The 19,783-nt window shown below is 45.1% G+C and overlaps 1 protein-coding gene across 1 annotated transcript in view; it reads left to right on the forward strand.

Annotated features, from left to right (window-relative positions):
- The window catches only part of ANKAR (ankyrin and armadillo repeat containing), a 541,104-nt gene that overhangs the window by 195,660 nt on the left and 325,661 nt on the right, over nt 1-19,783 (forward strand). The gene's annotated exons all lie outside the window — the stretch shown is intronic.

The following is a 19,783-nucleotide window of genomic DNA, read 5'->3' on the forward strand; positions in this document are numbered from 1 at the left end:
CTTCTGGCTTTGCTGGACTTCAGTGTTACTTTGACTCTTAATCTAGCCAGGTGCTTTGTACCTTTCTCTATAGTCTGCTTGGTCCTTGGACCTCTAAGTATTTTAGTCTGTTTGTCTTTTTGCTCCGCTACAACTTCTGCTAGGAGGTGTCCAATTTTGTCCCAGTCCTTAGTACTTTTAGGGACCCCTCCCTTATATCTATAGGTCTGCGTTCAGACTAGCTGAGGATGAAGGCAGGTCTGTTCACAAGGAACAGGTTGCCCGCTGCATCGTAGGGAATCAGCTTAGTCCTATTGTAGGGACAGTTTTCCTATCTTTCCTTAGTTCTTGTAGCAGATCATAACAGTAAGTCCAGCCCAAAATAAAAAAAAAAAATCCTAAGGAACGAGATCTGGAAATCAGCATGGTGTCAGTTCAGGAATTGGCTCAACGCCTACAGGGATTGTCTCTTGAGGTGGCCGAGCTCCTGCAACACGTGAGTAGCTGTCCTGGAGCGCATTTTGTTGAACCGAAGGTAGGACTGCCTGATTTTTTTATGGTAAACAACAAGATTTTTTTTCCTTTAAAAATGCTTGTTTATTATATTTTCGTTTGAAACCCAGGTCCTCTGGGAATGAATCACATCGCATTGGGTTTATCATGTCACTTTTGCGCAAGGAACCACAGGGATGGGCCTTTTCTCTCCAACCTAATGATCGGTGTTTTAGATCAGTGGAAGATTTTTTTTCTGCTTTGGGGTTGTTGTATGACGATCCTGATCGAGTCTCATCTGCTGAGACACAACTGAGACGTTTAAAGCAGGGGTCAGGTGATGTTGAAAATTATTGTACACACTTCAGAAGGTGGTCTTCTGAAGTGGAATGGAATGATTCGGCATTAAAATGTTTGTTTCTTGCTGGTTTAAGTGAACGGGTTAAAGATCTGCTGATTGCTTTTCCTGCACCTGGAACCTTTCAAGAAGCCATGCAATTAGCTATACGGGTGGACAGGAGACTGCGTGCCAGGGTTAATGAGGAGAAAACTCCTGCTATGGCAGCTCCTAGTCATCAGAGGGTCTGCTCGGACGACGGAGAACCGATGGAGATTGGGGCGATGTCACTCTGCTCTCAGGAAAAAAAACGCAGGTTTTCCAAGGGATTGTGTTTTTATTGTGGTAAATCTGACCATTTTGTTAAGAACTGTGAGCTTCTGTTAAACAAAGAAAAAAAAAAGGTCAGTTACGCCCGTATTGCTTGTTTAAACTCTAAGGGAGTATTTCTTTCAGGGAGTACCTCATTGCAGGAGGAGTTGATTGAATTTCAGGTATTTGTGGATTGTGGTTCTACACTGAATGTGATTGATAAGGGATTTTTGGAAAAACTTAAATTGGAACCCAAACCTTTGTCATCTCCTATTTCTGTGGTTTCTGTTGATAACACTCCTTTGAAATGTGTTACTCACAAGGTTTTTGAATTTCCCCTCACTATTAATGGTATTCATCAAGAGAATTTGAATTTAGTGGTATTAAATAATTTACCTTCTCCAGTAGTTTTAGGTTTGCCTTGGTTAAAACTGCACAATCCTTTACTGGACTGGTCTACTAATGAGATTAAATCTTGGAGTCCTAAGTGTTATGATAAATGTTGTAACGGTCGCATTGCTGCTTTGGAAAAAGGGGAATTACCTGTACCTATTCAGGATTTTTGGAAGTTTTTTTCAGAGGAGGAGTCGCAAATTCTACCTCCTCATAGGGACTATGATTGCACCATTGAGTTTGTTCCTGGAGCTACTCTTCCCAAGAGTCGCTTATTTAATCTTACTATCCCTGAAAGAAAGGCCTTGGAGGAATACATACAGACGAGCTTGGCTGCTGGTCACATTAGACCTTCTAAGTCACCTGTGGCTGTTGGATTTTTTTTATGTAAAAAAAAAGGACGGCGGTTTACGTCCATGTCTGGACTTTCGCGAAATTACTAAAATTACCGTACGCAATTCCTACCCACTGCCGTTAATTCCTGACTTGTTTAACCAGTTAGTGGGGGCCAAGTGGTTCTCTAAAATTGATCTCCGGGGGGCATACAATTTGTTGCGAATGAAGGAGGGTGATAAATGGAAGACTGCTTTTAACACTCCGGTGGGTCATTTTGAGAATCTGGTTATGCCTTTTGGTCTTACCAATGCACCAGCGTTTTTTCAGAACCTTATTAATGACATCCTGAGACCTTTGATTGGTAAGAATGTGGTTGTGTATTTGGATGACATTTTGATTTATTCGCCAGATCTGGAGTCTCATTGGCAGAGCGTACGTGAGGTATTGCAGTTATTAAGTGACAATTCACTTTTTGCTAAGCTGGAGAAATGCGAGTTCGCTGTGCAGAGAATTAGTATTTTGGGCTACATTATCTCCAGCGAGGGCTTTGAGATGGACCCGGTGAAGGTTCAGGCTGTGCAGGAATGGCCTAGGCCTATTGGTTTGAAATCGATACAGAGATTTTTGGGTTTCGCCAATTATTACAGAAAATTCATTAAGAATTTTTCTATAATTGTTAAGCCGCTGACCAATCTCACCAGGAAAGGTGCGAATACGGTCCAGTGGACTACTGAGGCCATTGAAGCTTTTGTGTATCTCAAGGAGAGGTTCAGTTCTGCCCCCATCCTTATGCAGCCTGATGAGACCAAGACTTTTTTGGTCGAGGTTGATGCTTCTTCGGTGGGGGTCGGTGCGGTTTTGTCTCAGGAGAACAAGGATGGGGTTCATCCCTGTGCTTTTTTTTTCAAAAAAATTTTCTGAAACCGAACTTAATTACAATGTTGGTAATCGGGAATTGCTGGCTATCAAACTCGCATTTGAACATTGGCAACATTTCTTGAAAGGTGCTAAATTTCCCATTCAGATTTTCACTGATCATAAGAATCTGATCTATCTAGATGCTGCCAAGCGCTTGAATGCCCTTCAGGCTAGGTGGGCACTTTTTTTTTCGCGGTTTAATTTTTCTGTTACTTCCATCCCGGGTACTAAGAATGTTAAAGCTGATGCTTTATCTCGCAGCTTTTCTCCCATGGTTGGTACCGATGAGGAGGAGAGCATTTTACAGGAAGGAGTTGTGATAGCAGCATTGGACTCCGTTTTGGAAGATGGGATTCTGAAAGCCCAGGAGGTTGCCCCATCTAACACTCCCCATGGGAGGTTGTTTGTACCTAGAACCTTTAGGAGAGAGTTGTTTGTGGAGTATCATGAGTCTCGGTTGACAGGTCATCCAGGAATTTCTGAGACTAAGAGACTGGTAGGTCGCAGTTTTTGGTGGCCTGGGTGGCAGAAGGAAATCATTAAATGGGTGCATCAATGTACGGTGTGTGCTAGATCAAAGGCTTCACATGCTCCTGCTGCGGGGTTGCTTTGCCCTCTGGAGGTTCCTAGTGCACCTTGGACGCATCTTGCAATGGATTTTATTACTGACCTTCCTGTGTCCGAGGGTTCCACTGTCATCTGGGTGGTCGTGGACCGTTTTAGCAAGATGTGTCACTTCGTTCCTTTCATTAAACTACCCTGCGCTAAGACACTCGCTAAGGCTTTTGTCAAGGAAATTGTCAGACTCCATGGAGTTCCCACCGACATTGTTGCTGAGAGGGGACCTCAGTTTGTGGCTCGTTTTTGGCGTGCCTTTTGTGACAGGTTGGGAGTCCATTTGTCATTTTCATCTGGGTATCATCCTGAGTCTAATGGACAGACAGAAAGAAAGAACCAGGATGTTGAGCAGTTTTTGCATTGGTTTGTGGCAGACAATCAAGAGGGGTGGTCTGAGTTTCTGCCACTTGCTGAATTTGCTCTTAACAACCATACATCCTCTTCTGCTGGGTGTTCTCCTTTTTTTTGTTGTACTGGGAGACATCCGTCGTTTGGTTCGTTCTCCAAATTGGTGTCGGCTGTGCCGGAGTAGGAGAAATTTTCCGGTGATTTGGAGAGAGTTTGGACTGATGTACGTTGTAACCTTCAAAAGGCTAACAAAAGGTCTAAGAAATATTTTAACAGGAAACGTCAAGAGGTTTTGTTCTCGGTTGGTGACATGGTTTGGTTGTCCTCAAAGAATCTGCGGTTGAGGATTCCTTCTAAGAAATTGGGTCCGAAGTTTGTGGGACTATTTAAGGTGCTTCAGGTGGTTAACCAGTCTGCTGTTAGGTTGGAGGTTCCCTCCTCCTGGAAGGTTAATCCGGTGTTTCATGTTTCCTTGTTGAAAAAAGCTGATGTATCGGATAGGGAGGCCACTGTCACAGTTCCTCCGGTGGTGGAAGACGGTGAATATGAAATTTCTCTTATCCTGAATTCCAGAAGGCATAGAGGGAGATTGCAGTATCTCGTCGCTTGGAAAGGTTTCGGTCCTGAGGGTAACTCCTGGGTAAGGGTAGATGATGTCTCTGCTCCTAGACTTATCAGAGCGTTTCACAGGAGGTTTCCTGATAGGCCTGGGCCTGGAGGATCTGGAGGATCCTCATAGAAGAGGGGGTACTGTTAGAACTCTCCTGTTAGTTTTTTTCTATTTTGTGGTCACGTGACCTGCTGCCTATTTATTCCAGCTCTGCCCTTCTGGCTTTGCTGGACTTCAGTGTTACTTTGACTCTTAATATAGCCAGGTGCTTTGTACCTTTCTTTATTGTTTGCTTGGTCCTTGGACCTCTAAGTATTTTTGTCTGTTTGTCTTTTTGCTCCGCTACAACTTCTGCTAGGAGGTGTCCAATTTTGTCCCAGTCCTTAGTACTTTTAGGGACCCCTCCCTTATATCTATCCGTCTGCCTTCAGACTAGCTGAGGACGAAGGCGGGTCTGTTCACAAGGAACAGGTTGCCCGCTGCATCGTAGGGAATCAGCTTAGTCCTATTGTAGGGACAGTTTTCCTATCTTTCCTTAGTTCTTGTAGCAGATCATAACAGGTAAAGTAACAGATTTGCCATTTCAGTGCCCAATATGTTGTACCCGACTTGTGCTATTGTGAAAAGATAGTCAAAATTGTAATTTTTCTGCAGATATCCCATTTTAATGCCTAATATTTTGTGTCCAGTTTGTGCCACTGGACACACACACACACACACACATAAATTGTGTTCTGCTAGGTGCAGCAAAGCCAAATAAGTAGTCACAAAATGCTGTGTGGGCACTCTGCAAGGTTAGGAGAAATTGAAAAATTGTTGTATTTATGTAGGGGTATAGCAGTAGTTTTATTGTTATTTCACTTTATGACATGGAAGCATCTGTAAGTTGTATGGAGTGCATTAAAATAATGCAATAATGCTGCATATAAATAATAGCATTAAAGGGAATCTGTCACCCCTTGGGAGTTATCAGACCTCTAATATGGGCATACAGGTTATAGAAATATAAATCTATACATACCTGCATGGCCCATATTAGAGGTCTGATAGTAGAGAAATATCTTTTTATTAAATACTCTTTCCTGAGCTTGGCGTCCAGGGGACGCCAAGAAATTTTATTATTATTATTTATATATATAGCGCCATTGATTCCATGGTACTGTACATAAGAAGGGGTTACATACCAAATACAGATATCACTTACAGTAAACAAACTAACAATGATAGACTGGTACAGAGGGAAGAGGACCCTGCCCTTGCGGGCTTACATTCTACAGGAATGGGAAAGGAGACAGTAGGTTGAGGGGTTGCAGTAGCTCCGGTGTTGTTGAGGTGGCAGCAAGCAAGGTCATGGCAGGCTGTAAGTTTGTTTGAAGAGATGGGTTTTCAGGTTCCGTCTGAAGGATCCAAGTGTGGCGGATAATCGGACTTGTTGAGGCACAGAATTCCATAGGACTGGAGATATTCAGGAGAAATTTTGGAGGCGATTGCGTGAGGAACAAATAAGTGTGGAGCAGAGAAGGAGGTCTTGGGAGGACCGGAGATTACATGAGGGAATATATCGGGAGATTAGTTCAGAGATGTACGGAGGAGAGAGGTTATGGATGGCTTTGTAGGTCAGTGTTAGTTAATTGGGAGCCAGTGAAGGGATTTGCAAAGGGGGGTAGCAAAGGAGTAGCGAGGCCATAGATGGACCAGTCGCGCAGCAGAGTTAAGGATGGACTGGAGGGGTGTGAGAGTGTTAACAGGTAGGCCACAGAGGAGGATGTTGCAGTAGTCAAGGCGGGAGATGATGAGGGCATGCACAAGCAGTTTAGTAGATTGAGGGTTGAGGAAAGGACGGATTCTGGAAATATTTTTGAGCTGGAGGTGACAGGAGGTGGCGAGAGATTGGGTGTGGGGTTTGAACGACAGGGCAGAGTCAAGGGTTACTCCGAGGCAGCGGATTGTTGGTACAGGGGAAAGAGTGATGTAATTTATTGTGATAGAAAGATCAGATGGGAAAAATATGCGAGATGGGGAAAAGATGATGAGTTTAGTTTTGTCCACATTGAGCCTGAGGAAGCGGGAGGAGAAGAAGGAGGATATGGCTGCTAGACATGCTGGGATTCTGGACAGCAGAGAGGTGACATCTGGGCCAGAGAGGTAGATCTGGGTGTCATCAGCGTACAGATGGTACTGGAAGCCATGGGATTTTATGAGCTGTCCCAGGCCAAGGGTATAGATTGAGAAGAGTAGGGGTCCTAGGACTGAGCCTTGAGGGACTCCAACAGAGAGGGGGCGGGGTGAGGAGGTAGTGTGGGAGTGGGAGATGCTAAATGTGCGGTTAGAAAGGTATGAGGAGATCCAAGATAAGGCAAGGTCTTTGACACCAGAGGAAGAGAGGATCTGTAGTAGGAGGCAGTGGTCAACTGTATTGAAAGCAGAGGACAGGTCAAGAAGAAGGAGTACAGGGAATTGTCTGTTAGCTTTGCCTGTAAGTAGGTGATTTTGGTAAGGGCAGTTTCGGTGGAATGGTTGGGGTGGAAGCCGGATTTTTGGTTGTCGAAGAGAGAGTTAGATGAGAAGTGTCATGAAAGTTCAGCATGAATGTGTTGCTCAAGGAGTTTGGGGGCAAAAGGGAGCAGCGATATGGGGCAATAGCTGGACAAGGCGATTGGGTCAAGGGATGGCTTTTTGAAGATGGGCGTGATTGTGGCATGTTTGAAGGCAGCAGGGAAGGTACCAGAAGATAGTTATAGGTTGAAGAGATGGGTTAGGGATGGGATGAGTGTGGGGGTGAGGTTGGCAGGAGATGGGATGGGGTCGAGTGCACAAGTGGTGAGGTGTAATTTGGAGAGGAGACGAGTTAGGTCTCTTTCTGTGATGTTAGGAAGGAAGGTTTTGGGGGTAGGGCAATGGTGTGGAAAACAAAGGGGTTGTGGTGGTCGGACAGTAAAGACTTGCCGTGTTTGGTCAATCTTGTTTTTGAAGTGTGTGGCAAACTCCTCAGCAGAGATGACGGAGGTCGAAGAGGGCAGTGGAGTGTGGAGAAGAGAGTTAAAAGTGTTGAATAGCTGTTTGGGGTTGTAGGATAGGGAAGATATGAGGGTTGCGAAGTAGGCCTGTTTAGCAGAGGTGGGTGCTGATTTGAATGCGAGTGTTGCTTGTTTGAATGCTGTGAAGTCTTTTATTCCATCACCGCTCCCCAACCCTGGACGCCTGTCAAAGCTATTTAGTGAGGTTGTTGTGCCAGAGTTGCCTTTTGACTCGTTGCGCTCTGCCATGCATAAGAGGGGCGACCAAGTCAATAGCTGATGCGACAGTGGCATTGTAGAAAGCAGTGGCGCTGTTTGTGTCATGAAGTGAAGATATGGATGTCAGTGGTAGAATAGAGTCAGAGAGAAAATGTCCGCCTATCTGCTTAATTTAAATATTACCCCCCTCCCCTGCACCTATAGCTGAAGGTGCTTTTTTTTTTTCTCCCTGCGCTATTTTACTTATCTGCTCTAGGGCGCAGGCACCGGTAGTCACTGTGACTTCTGCTCCAGTGACCTCCGGCGTTCGCAACAATGACGTTTGGTCTCCACTTCCTCCCTGCATCCTGCTATATAAGTTTGTTTTTGTACACTGAGCTCCACAGAAATATTTTCCGACAGGTGAGCCCCGTCCATTCCTAATTGTGCCCGTGTAGATTCATCCTCCTTTGTAGATTCCCCGATTCCCCAATATACGTAGGTACCTCCAGGGCACCTTGTACATTTTATCATGTACACCACTTTGGAGGATGTACACGAGAAGAAATCCATGATTTTATAGTCCTGATTTGTGTTGAATATGCGGACTGTATTTGTTGGTAATATGTGGGTACAAGTCTTGCATTTTTTACTGTTAGGCTTCGTGCCCACTATGTGTTTTTTAAGCGTTTCCGCAGCGGCAATTCCGCCGCAGAAACGCTTGAAAAACGCTTGGTAGAAGATCTGCCATGTTCCCCAATGATAATCTGCATGTGCTGTGCACACGCTGCGGAAATTTCCGCTGCGGATTATCATTGCGGAAAAATCCGCAGCACTACCAATTATTTTACGGAATCACGGCGTTTTCGCCGCCATTGATTGGCATTGAGTCACATGATATCCACATCACTACATGTGCACATACAGATATCATGCGGTTCAATGTGCGGATGGTACCCGGGTTTGTTGAAGAGGAGAGACTCTACCAGACCCAGGTACCATAGTACCTGTAAAAAAAAAGAATACAATAAAAAATATACATTATACTTACCTTCTGATGGCCCCCAGTCTCCATAGCGATCCGTCCTGTCTTCCCGGCAGCTCGCGATGGTCTAAAAGGACCTGCCATGACGTCATTTAGTCATGTGACAGGTCACGCGACCGCTGGCGTTGGCGGTTGCGTGACCCGTCACATAACTAAATTACATCATGGAAGGTCCTTTTACACCACCGGGGACACCGGACGGATCGGATAAGGACACCGGGGGCCATCAGAAGGTAAGTATAATATTTATTTTTTACCATTCTTTTACGGTCACACTATATAAATCCATGCCGGTTGCATAGATTTATAGTGTGACCAATAGTGTTGAGCCACCCCCGTAGTGTTCGGGTTCGGTTCGGTTCGTCGAACACCGGGATGTTCAAGGAACTGTTCGTCGAACTGTTCGTCGAACACCTTAGAACACCGTCGAACACCGTTAAAACCAATGGCAGGCAAACAAAAACACATAGAAACACATAGAAAACACCTGCAAAGGTGTCCAAAAGCTGACAAACTGCTCAGAAGACACTCTCTTTAAAAAAGCCGGCCGGCAAATTCAGCAGCGGCATACACCGGTACCCGACAATTTAGACAAGAAGGAATAGAGCATCACACATAGATTAGATAGATAGAAACATGTTAGTCTCACATATAAGAAGAACAGTGACAGTGTTGGTTACTGTACTTGTCATTTAGTGTAAAGGATTTATTAAAAAAAATATTAGTGTTTTCATGCACCGTCTCTTTAAAAAAGCCGGCCGGCAATTCAGCATCTGTACCCGACAATTTAGAACAGAAAGAATAGAGCTTCACACATAGATTAGATAGATAGAAACATGTCAGTCACATATATAATAAGTACAGTGATAGTGTTGCTTACTGTACTTGTCATTTAGTGTAAAGGATTTATTTAAAAAAATAATAGTGTTTTCATGCACTGTCTCTTTAAAAAAGCCGGCCGGCAATTCAGCAGCGGTACCCGACAATTTAGAACAGAAAGATAGAGCATCACACATAGATTAGATAGATAGAAACATGTCAGTCACATATATATGAAGTACAGTGATAGTGTTGGTTACTGTACTTGTCATTTAGTATTAAAATAAAGGATTTATTATTAAAAAAATTGGCGTGGGGTTCCCCTTAATTTTAGACTCTAGCGGAGGTTAAGCAGACGGCTGGGGCAGATGTTTGAAGCCTGGGAAGGGGGTAATACCCACGGAGCTTCCCAGGCTACTAATATCAGCCCCCAGCTGAATACATAGCCTTTACTAGCTATTAAAATGGGGGACCCCCCCAAAAAAATGACGTGGGGTCCCCCCTAATTTAATAGCTAGCAAAGGCTAGGCAGACAGCTGGGGGCTGATATTAATAGCCCAGGAAGGGAGCCATGAATATTGGCCCCCTCCCAGGCTAGAAACACCAGCCGTCAGCCGCCCCAGAAATGGCGCATTCATAGGATGCGCCAATTCTGGCACTTAGCCTCGCTCTTCCACGCTGCCCTGGTGCGGTGGCAGGGGGTAATAGGGTTGGGGTTGATGTCAGCTTATAATGCCAGCTGACATCAAGCCCAGGTTAGTAATGGAGAGGCGTCTATAAGACACCCCCATTACTAACCCCATAGTCAAAGTTAAAAAAAACACAAACACCCAGAATAAAGTCCTTTAATTGAAATAAAGACACAATCCTTTATTGTTCTAAATTAAACCATACTTACCATCACGCCCATTCCAGCTGAAGCCAACGATCTCCTGCAATAAAAGAAAAATAATAAAGCAACCTCATCCTTACCTTTCCATGGTTCCCACGACAGCTTCAGCTCTGCTACATCGAGATGACAGGCTGGACCGCAACAGAACGCTGCCATCCAGCCTGTCATCCCGCAGACACTGAGAAGCGCAGGCTTGCTTGCGCTGCTCAGCGTCTCTCTGTGACGACATCCAGATGAGCCGAGTTCATGTCCAATGAACTCGGCTCACCTCATGCACGCTACTGACAGCGTGGGAAAATTCTCACGCTGAAGCGCTGATTGCAGGAGAATTTTCCCACGCTGTCAGTGACGTGCAGGAGGTGAGCTGAGTTCATTGGACATGAGCTCACCTCATGCACATCACTGACAGCGTGGGAGAATTCTCCTGCACTCAGCACTTCAGCGTGAGAATTTTCCCACGCTGTCAGTGACGTGCATGAGGTGAGCCGAGTTCATTGGACATGACCTCGGCTCATCTGGATGCCGTCACAGCGAGACAGTGAGGAGCGCAAGCATGCGTGCGCTTCTCAGTGTCTGCGGGATGACAGACTGGATGGCAGCGTTCTGCTGCGGTCCAGCCAGTCATCTCGATGTAGCAGAGCTGAAGCTGTCGTGGGAACCATGGAAAGGTAAGGATGAGGTTGGTTTATTATTTTTCTTTTATTGCAGGAGATCGTTGGCTTCAGCTGGAATGGGTGTGATGGTAAGTATGGTTTAATTTACAACAATAAAGAATTGTGTCTTTATTTCAATTAAAGGACTTTATTCTGGGTGTTGTGTTTTTTTTAAATACTTTACTAGAAATTCATGGCGGTCATGTCTAATACTGGCGTGACCCCATGAATTTTGGGCTTGGGGCCAGCTGATAATACCAAGCTGGCCCTAACCCCTTTATTACCCAGTGAGCCACCGCACCAGGGCCCTGGATGAGTTGGGTACAGCGCCAGAAGATGGCGCTTCTATGAACGCGCCATTTTCCGGGGTGGCTGCGGACTGCAATTTGTAGCGGGGGGGGGCCCAGAAAGCTTGGGCCTCCCTGCGCTGCAGATTCCAGCCCCCAGCTGCCTAGTTGTACCTGGCTGGACACAAAAATAGGGCGAAGCCCCACGTACTTTTTTTTTAATTATTTCATGAAATTCATGAAATAATTAAGAAAAAAAGGCCTTCCCTATATTGTTGTGTCCGGCCAGGTACAAATAGGCAGCTGGTGGTTGGGGGCAGCCCGTTCCTGCCTGCTGTACCTGGCTGGACACAAATATAGTGCGAAGCCCCACTTCAATTTTTTTTAATTATTTCATGAAATTCATGAAATAATTAAGAAAAAAAGGGCTTCCCTATATTGTTGTGTCCGGCCAGGTACAAATAGGCAGCTGGTGGATGGGGGCAGCCCGTTCCTGCCTGCTGTACCTGGCTGGACACAAATATAGTGCGAAGCCCCACTTCAATTTTTTTAAATTATTTCAGGAAATTTATGAAATAATTTAAAAAAAATTGACGTGGGGCTTCGCACTATATTTGTGTCCAGCCAGGTACAGCAGGCAGGAACGGGCTGCCCCCAACCACCAGCTGCCTATTTGTACCTGGCCGGACACAACAATATAGGGAAGCCCTTTTTTTCTTAATTATTTCATGAAATAATTTAAAGAAAATTGACGTGGGGCTTCGCCCTGTTTTTGTGTCCAGCCAGGTACAACTAGGCAGCTGGGGGCTGGAATCCGCAGCGCAGGGAGGCCCAAGCTTTCTGGGCCACCCCCGCTGCAAATTGCAGTCCGCAGCCACCCCGGAAAATGGCGCGTTCATAGAAGCGCCATCTTCTGGCGCTGTACCCAACTCATCCAGGGCCCTGATGCGGTGGCTCACTGGGTAATAAAGGGGTTAGGGCCAGCTTGGCATTATCAGCTGGCCCTAAGCCCGAAATTCATGGGGTCACGCCAATATTAGACATGACCACCATGAATTTCTAGTAAAGTATTTAAAAAAAACACAACACCCAGAAAAAAGTCCTTTAATTGAAATAAACACACAATTCTTTATTGTTCTAAATTAAACCATACTTACCATCACGCCCATTCCAGCTGAAGCCAACGATCTCCTGAAATAAAAGAAAAATAATAAAGCAACATCATCCTTACCTTTCTATGGTTCCCATGACAGCTTCAGCTCTGCTACATCGAGATGACAGGCTGGACCGCAGCAGAACGCTGCCATCCAGCCTGTCATCCCGCAGACACTGAGAAGCGCAGGCTTGCTTGCGCTTCACAGTGTCTCTCTGTGAGGGCATCCAGATGAGCCGAGTTAATGTCCAATGAACTCGGCTCACCTCATGCACGTCACTGACAGCGTGGGAAAATTCTCCTGCACTCAGCGCTTCAGCGTGGGAGAATTCTCACACTGAAGCGCTGAGTGCAGGAGAATTCTCCCACGCTGTCAGTGACGTGCAGGAGGTGAGCTGAGTTCATTGGACATGAGCTCACCTTATGCACGTCACTGACAGCGTGGGAAAATTCTCCTGCACTCAGCGCTTCAGCGGGAGAATTCTCACGCTGAAGCGCTGAGTGCAGGAGAATTCTCCCACGCTGTCAGTGACGTGCATAAGGTGAGCTCATGTCCAATGAACTCAGCTCACCTCCTGCACGTCACTGACAGCGTGGGAGAATTCTCCTGCACTCACCGCTTCAGCTTGAGAATTTTCCCACGCTGTCAGTGACGTGCATGAGGTGAGCCGAGTTCATTGGACATGAACTCGGCTCATCTGGATGTCGTCACAGAGAGACGCTGAGCAGCGCAAGCAAGCCTGCGCTTCTCAGTGTCTGCGGGATGAGAGGCTGGATGGCAGCGTTCTGCTGCGGTCCAGCCTGTCATCTCGATGTAGCAGAGCTGAAGCTGTCGTGGGAACCATGGAAAGGTAAGGATGAGGTTGCTTTATTATTTTTCTTTTATTGCAGGAGATCGTTGGCTTCAGCTGGAATGGGCGTGACGGTAAGTATGGTTTAATTTAGAACAATAAAGGATTGTGTCTTTATTTCAATTAAAGGACTTTATTCTGGGTGTTTGTGTTTTTTTTAACTTTGACTATGGGGTTAGTAATGGGGGTGTCTTATAGACGCCTCTCCATTACTAACCTGGGCTTGATGTCAGCTGGCATTATAAGCTGACATCAACCCCAACCCTATTACCCCCTGCCACCGCACCAGGGCAGCGTGGAAGAGCGAGGCTAAGTGCCAGAATTGGCGCATCCTATGAATGCGCCATTTCTGGGGCGGCTGACGGCTGATGTTTCTAGCCTGGGAGGGGGCCAATATTCATGGCTCCCTTCCTGGGCTATTAATATCAGCCCCCAGCTGTCTGCCTAGCCTTTGCTAGCTATTAAATTAGGGGGGACCCCACGTCATTTCTTTTGGGGGGTCCCCCATTTTAATAGCTAGTAAAGGCTATGTATTCAGCTGGGGGCTGATATTAGTAGCCTGGGAAGCTCCGTGGGTATTACCCCCTTCCCAGGCTTCAAACATCTGCCCCAGCCGTCTGCTTAACCTCCGCTAGAGCCTAAAATTAAGGGGAACCCCACGCCAATTTTTTTAATAATAAATCCTTTATTTTAATACTAAATGACAAGTACAGTAACCAACACTATCACTGTACTTCATATATATGTGACTGACATGTTTCTATCTATCTAATCTATGTGTGAAGCTCTATTCTGTCTGTTATAAATTGTCGGGTACAGATGCTGAATTGCCGGCCGGCTTTTTTAAAGAGACGGTGCATGAAAACACAATTATTTTTTTTGATAAATCCTTTACGCTAAATGACATGTACAGTAAGCAACACTGTCACTGTACTTCGTATATATGTGGTGTTATGTTCTGCTACTAAAGCTAAGGAAAGAGAGGAGATCTGTCCCTACTATAAGACTCAGCTGAATCCCTACGATGTAACAGGGAACCTGATCCTGCGATCAGACCTGCTAAAGTCCTAATCTAGTCTGTACGAAGACCTATAGATGTGGGGAGGGAATCCCTACAAGTACTAAGGACTGGGAGGAATATGGGACACCTCCTAACAGAAATAGTAGCAGACAGACGAACAAACAAAATAGATAGAACATAGAGGTCCGTAGACCAAGCAAACTAACAGAGGTAGATACAGAGCACAGGCTAGCTAGAAAGTAGATATACAATGAAGTCCAGCAAAGCCAGAAGGGCGGAGCAGGATTAAATAGGCCAACAAAGTCATGTGACCAGCAAAGGAAAAAAAACCTAACAGCAAGGTTCTAACAGTACCCCCCCTTCTAAGAGGATCCTCCGGATCCCCTAGGACCAGGCTTATCAGGAAATCTCCTGTGAAACGCTCTGATAAGTCTGGACGCGGAAACATCATCAGACCTCACCCAAGAGTTATCCTCGGGTCCGAAACCTTTCCAGGCCACAAGATACTGCAAACTACCTCTATACCGTCTAGAGTCAAGGATGCGAGAAATTTCATATTCCCCATCCTCCACCACCGGAGGAACAGAGGCAGAGGCGTCACCATCCGACACAACAGCTTTTTTTAACAGAGAGACATGAAAGACCGGATTAATTCTCCAGGAGGTAGGAACCTCCAACCTAACAGCAGATTGGTTGACAACCTGAAGCACCTTAAAGGGCCCTACAAACTTGGGACCCAATTTCTTAGAAGGAATCCTCAACCGCAGATTCCTAGAGGACAACCAAACCATGTCACCAACAGCAAACAAAACCTCCTGTCGTTTCCTATCAAAGTAGTCTTTAGATTTTCTGTTGGCCTCCTGAAGATTACCACGCACATCCGTCCAAACTCTTTCCAAATCACCGGAAAAATTCTCCTCCTCAGGCACGGCAGATCCCAACTTGGAGAACGACCCAAACGACGGATGTCTCCCAGAACAACAAAAAAAAGGCGAACAACCAGCAGAAGAAGATGTATGATTGTTCAGAGCAAATTCGGCAAGTGGCAGAAACTCAGACCACCCCTCTTGATTGTCTGCCACAAAACAACGCAAGAACTGCTCAACATCCTGGTTTTTCCTTTCTGTCTGGCCATTAGACTCAGGATGATATCCGGACGAAAACGACAAATGAATTCCCAACCTGTCACAAAAGGCACGCCAAAAACGAGCCACGAACTGAGGACCCCTATCAGAAACAATGTCAGTAGGAACGCCATGAAGTCTGACAATTTCCTTGACAAAGGCCTTAGCGAGAGTTTTAGCGCAGGGCAGTTTGACGAAGGGAACCAAGTGACACATCTTGCTAAAACGGTCCACGACCACCCAGATGACAGTAAAACCCTCAGAGGGGGGAAGGTCAGTTATAAAGTCCATAGCCAAATGTGTCCAAGGAGCACTGGGGACCTCCAAAGGACAAAGCAACCCCGCAGCAGGAGTATGTGAGGACTTAGATCTAGCACATATAGTACATTGGCGCACCCACTTAATGACTTCCTTCTGCCATCCAGGCCACCAAAAACTGCGACCCACCAGTCTCTTGGTCTCAGAGATTCCGGGATGACCTGCCAACCGAGATTCGTGACACTCAACAAACAAATCTCTCCTAAAGGTCCCAGGCACAAACAACCTCCCATGAGGAGTGTTAGATGGGGCATTCTCCTGAGCTTTAAGAATCTCATCTTCCAAAACGGAGTCTAAAGCAGCTATCACAACACCTTCTTGTAAAATGTTTTCCTCTTTCTCAGCACCGACTATGGGAGAAAAACTGCGAGATAAGGCATCCGCCTTAACATTCTTAGTACCAGGGATGTAAGTAACGGAGAAATTAAACCGCGAGAAAAACAGTGCCCACCTAGCCTGACGGGCATTCAGGCGCTTGGCAGCATCAAGATATATCAGATTTTTATGATCCGTAAGAACCTGAACGGGAAATTCCGCACCTTCCAAGAAGTGGCGCCAGTGTTCAAATGCGAGTTTAATAGCCAATAATTCCCGATTACCAATATCGTAATTCAGTTCAGTCTCCGAAAATTTTTTTGAAAAAAAGGCACAGGGATGTAATCCATCCCCGTTATCCTGAGACAATACTGCGCCAACCCTCACAGAGGAAGCATCAACCTCAACCAAAAACGGCCTAGTAACATCAGGCTGCATAAGGATGGGAGCAGAGGTGAACCTCTCCTTGAGATACACAAAAGCTTCAATGGCCTCAGAAGACCACTGAACCGCATCAGCACCTTTCCTGGTGAGATCAGTCAGAGGTTTGACAATACTAGAAAAATTTTTTATGAATTTTCTGTAGTAATTGGCGAAACCCAAAAACCTCTGTATCGATTTCAAACCAATAGGCCTAGGCCATTCCTGCACAGCCTGAACCTTAACCGGATCCATCTCAAAACCTTTGCTGGAGATAATGTAGCCCAAAAAACTAATTCTCTGTACAGCGAACTCACATTTCTCCAGCTTAGCAAAAAGCGAATTGTCCATTAATAACTGTAATACCTCACGCACGCTCCGCCAATGAGACTCCAGATCTGGCGAATAAATCAAAATGTCATCCAAATACACAACCACATTTTTACCGATCAAAGGTCTAAGGATGTCATTAATCAGATTCTGAAAAAATGCAGGAGCATTAGTAAGACCAAAAGGCATAACCAGATTCTCAAAATGACCCACAGGAGTGTTAAAAGCAGTCTTCCATTCATCACCCTCCTTCATGCGCAACAGATTGTATGCCCCCTTAAGGTCAATTTTAGAGAACCACTTGGCCCCCAATAACTGGTTAAACAGATCAGGAATCAATGGCAGTGGGTAAGGATTGCGTACCGTAATTTTGTTAATCTCACGAAAATCCAGACAAGGACGTAAACCGCCGTCCTTTTTTTTTACAAAAAAAAATCCAACCGCCACAGGAGACTTAGAGGGCCTAATGTGACCGGCGGCCAAACTTGTCTGTATGTATTCCTCCAAAGCCTTCCTCTCAGGAATAGTAAGGTTAAATAAACGACTTTTAGGAAGAGTCGCTCCAGGGACAAATTCAATAGAACAATCATAGTCTCTATGGGGAGGCAAAACCTGCGATTCCTTCTCAGAAAAAACTCTCCAAAAATCCTGAATAGGAACAGGCAATTCTCCCCTATCCAAAGCTGCAATACGCCCATTACAACACTTGTCATAACATTTATGGCTCCAGGATTTAATTTCACTGGTAGACAAATCCAGTACAGGATTGTGAAATTTTAACCAGGGCAAACCCAATATTACAGGAGAAGGCAAGTTATTCAACACTACCAAATCCAATTTCTCATGGTGAACACCATTAATAGTGAGAGGAAATTCACTGACCTTGAGAGTAATATTCTTCAAAGGGGAGCCATCCACAGAAACCACAGCAATGGGGGATGATAAAGGTTCAGGTTTTAAATTGAGTTTTTCCACGAATCCCCCATCAATTACATTCAGTGTAGACCCGCAATCAACAAACACCCGAAATTCCATTAATTTTTTCTGAGCAATCGTGGCAGCAGCTAAAAATATACCCTTGGAATTTAAACAGGCAATACGGGCGTGACTGACCATTTTTTTTTCTTTCTTCATCCGAAGCTCACAGCCTTTAATCAAATGACCAGATTTTCCACAATAGAAGCACAAGCCTTCCGAAAAACTACGGTCTTTTTCTTGAGAGCGAGGTGCCACCGATCCAATCTCCATCGGTTCACCACTGTTAGTACACACATTATCATAACCAGAAACTGACATAGCAGAGGATTTGCTCTCATTAACCCTAGCACGCAGTCTTCTATCCACCCGTATAGCTAATTGCATAGCCTGTTGCAAATCCTCAGGTGTAGGATAAGCAATTAGCAGGTCTTTAACCCTTTCACTGAGCCCAGCAAGAAATAGACTTTTCAGAGCAGAATCGTTCCACCCTGTTTGAGTGGACCAACGACGAAAATGTGTACAATATTTTTCCACATTACCCGATCCTTGTTTTAGACGTCTCAACTCAGTCTCAGCTGATGCGACACGGTCAGGATCATCATATAATAGTCCCAAAGCAGAAAAAAAAACTATCCACTGATCTGAAGCATGAATCACTAGGTTGCAAAGAAAAGGCCCACTCCTGAGGCTCTTTGCGCAAAAGTGACATTATGAACCCTACGCGCTGGGATTCATCCCCAGAGGACTTAGGTCTCAAACGAAAATACAATAAGCAAGCATTTTTAAATGAAAAAAATTCTCGGTGTTCACCAAAAAATAAATCCGGCAAACATACCTTAGGCTCCAAGAAATGTGCTCCAGGACAGTTACTCACGTGCTGACGGAGTTCGGCCACCTCCAGAGAGAGTCCCTGCAGGCGATGAGCCAAATCCTGAACCGACACCATGATGGAACAGAAAAATCTTTCCTTAGAGAATTTGCAGGCTGGACTTACTGTTATGTTCTGCTACTAAAGCTAAGGAAAGAGAGGAGATCTGTCCCTACTATAAGACTCAGCTGAATCCCTACGATGTAACAGGGAACCTGATCCTGCGATCAGACCTGCTAAAGTCCTAATCTAGTCTGTACGAAGACCTATAGATGTGGGGAGGGAATCCCTACAAGTACTAAGGACTGGGAGGAATATGGGACACCTCCTAACAGAAATAGTAGCAGACAGACGAACAAACAAAATAGATAGAACATAGAGGTCCGTAGACCAAGCAAACTAACAGAGGTAGATACAGAGCACAGGCTAGCTAGAAAGTAGATATACAATGAAGTCCAGCAAAGCCAGAAGGGCGGAGCAGGATTAAATAGGCCAACAAAGTCATGTGACCAGCAAAGGAAAAAAAACCTAACAGCAAGGTTCTAACATGTGGCTGACATGTTTCTATCTATCTAATCTATGTATGATGCTCTATTCTGTCTGTTATAAATTGTCGGGTACCGCTGCTGAATTGCCGGCCGGCTTTTTTAAAGAGACAGTGCATGAAAACACTATTATTTTTTTAAATAAATCCTTTACACTAAATGACAAGTACAGTAATCAACACTGTCACTGCACTTCTTATATATGTGACTGACATGTTTCTATCTATCTAATCTATGTGTGATTCTCTATTCCTTCTATTCTAAATTGTCGGGTACCGCTGCTGAATTGCCGGCCGGCTTTTTTAAAGAGACGGTGCATGAAAACACTATTATTTTTTTTGATAAATCCTTTACGCTAAATGACAAGTACAGTAAGCAGCACTTTCACTGTACTTCGTATATATGTGGCTGACATGTTTATATCTATCTAATCTATGTGTGAAGCTCTATTCTTTCGGTTCTAAATTGTCGGGTACAGGTGTATGCCGCTGCTGAATTGCCGGCTTTTCATGTTTCACTGTTGGCACTGTTCCCATCGATTTGGGCAATCACTGTAATGCCACAACCACCATGGCTGTGGCATTACAGTGAGTGGCAGACAATCCC

This window comes from Phyllobates terribilis, unplaced genomic scaffold (genome assembly GCF_046119375.1).
Source record: "Phyllobates terribilis strain yellow unplaced genomic scaffold, ASM4611937v1 Scaffold_9__5_contigs__length_417890890, whole genome shotgun sequence".
Taxonomy (NCBI): Eukaryota; Metazoa; Chordata; class Amphibia; order Anura; family Dendrobatidae; genus Phyllobates; species Phyllobates terribilis.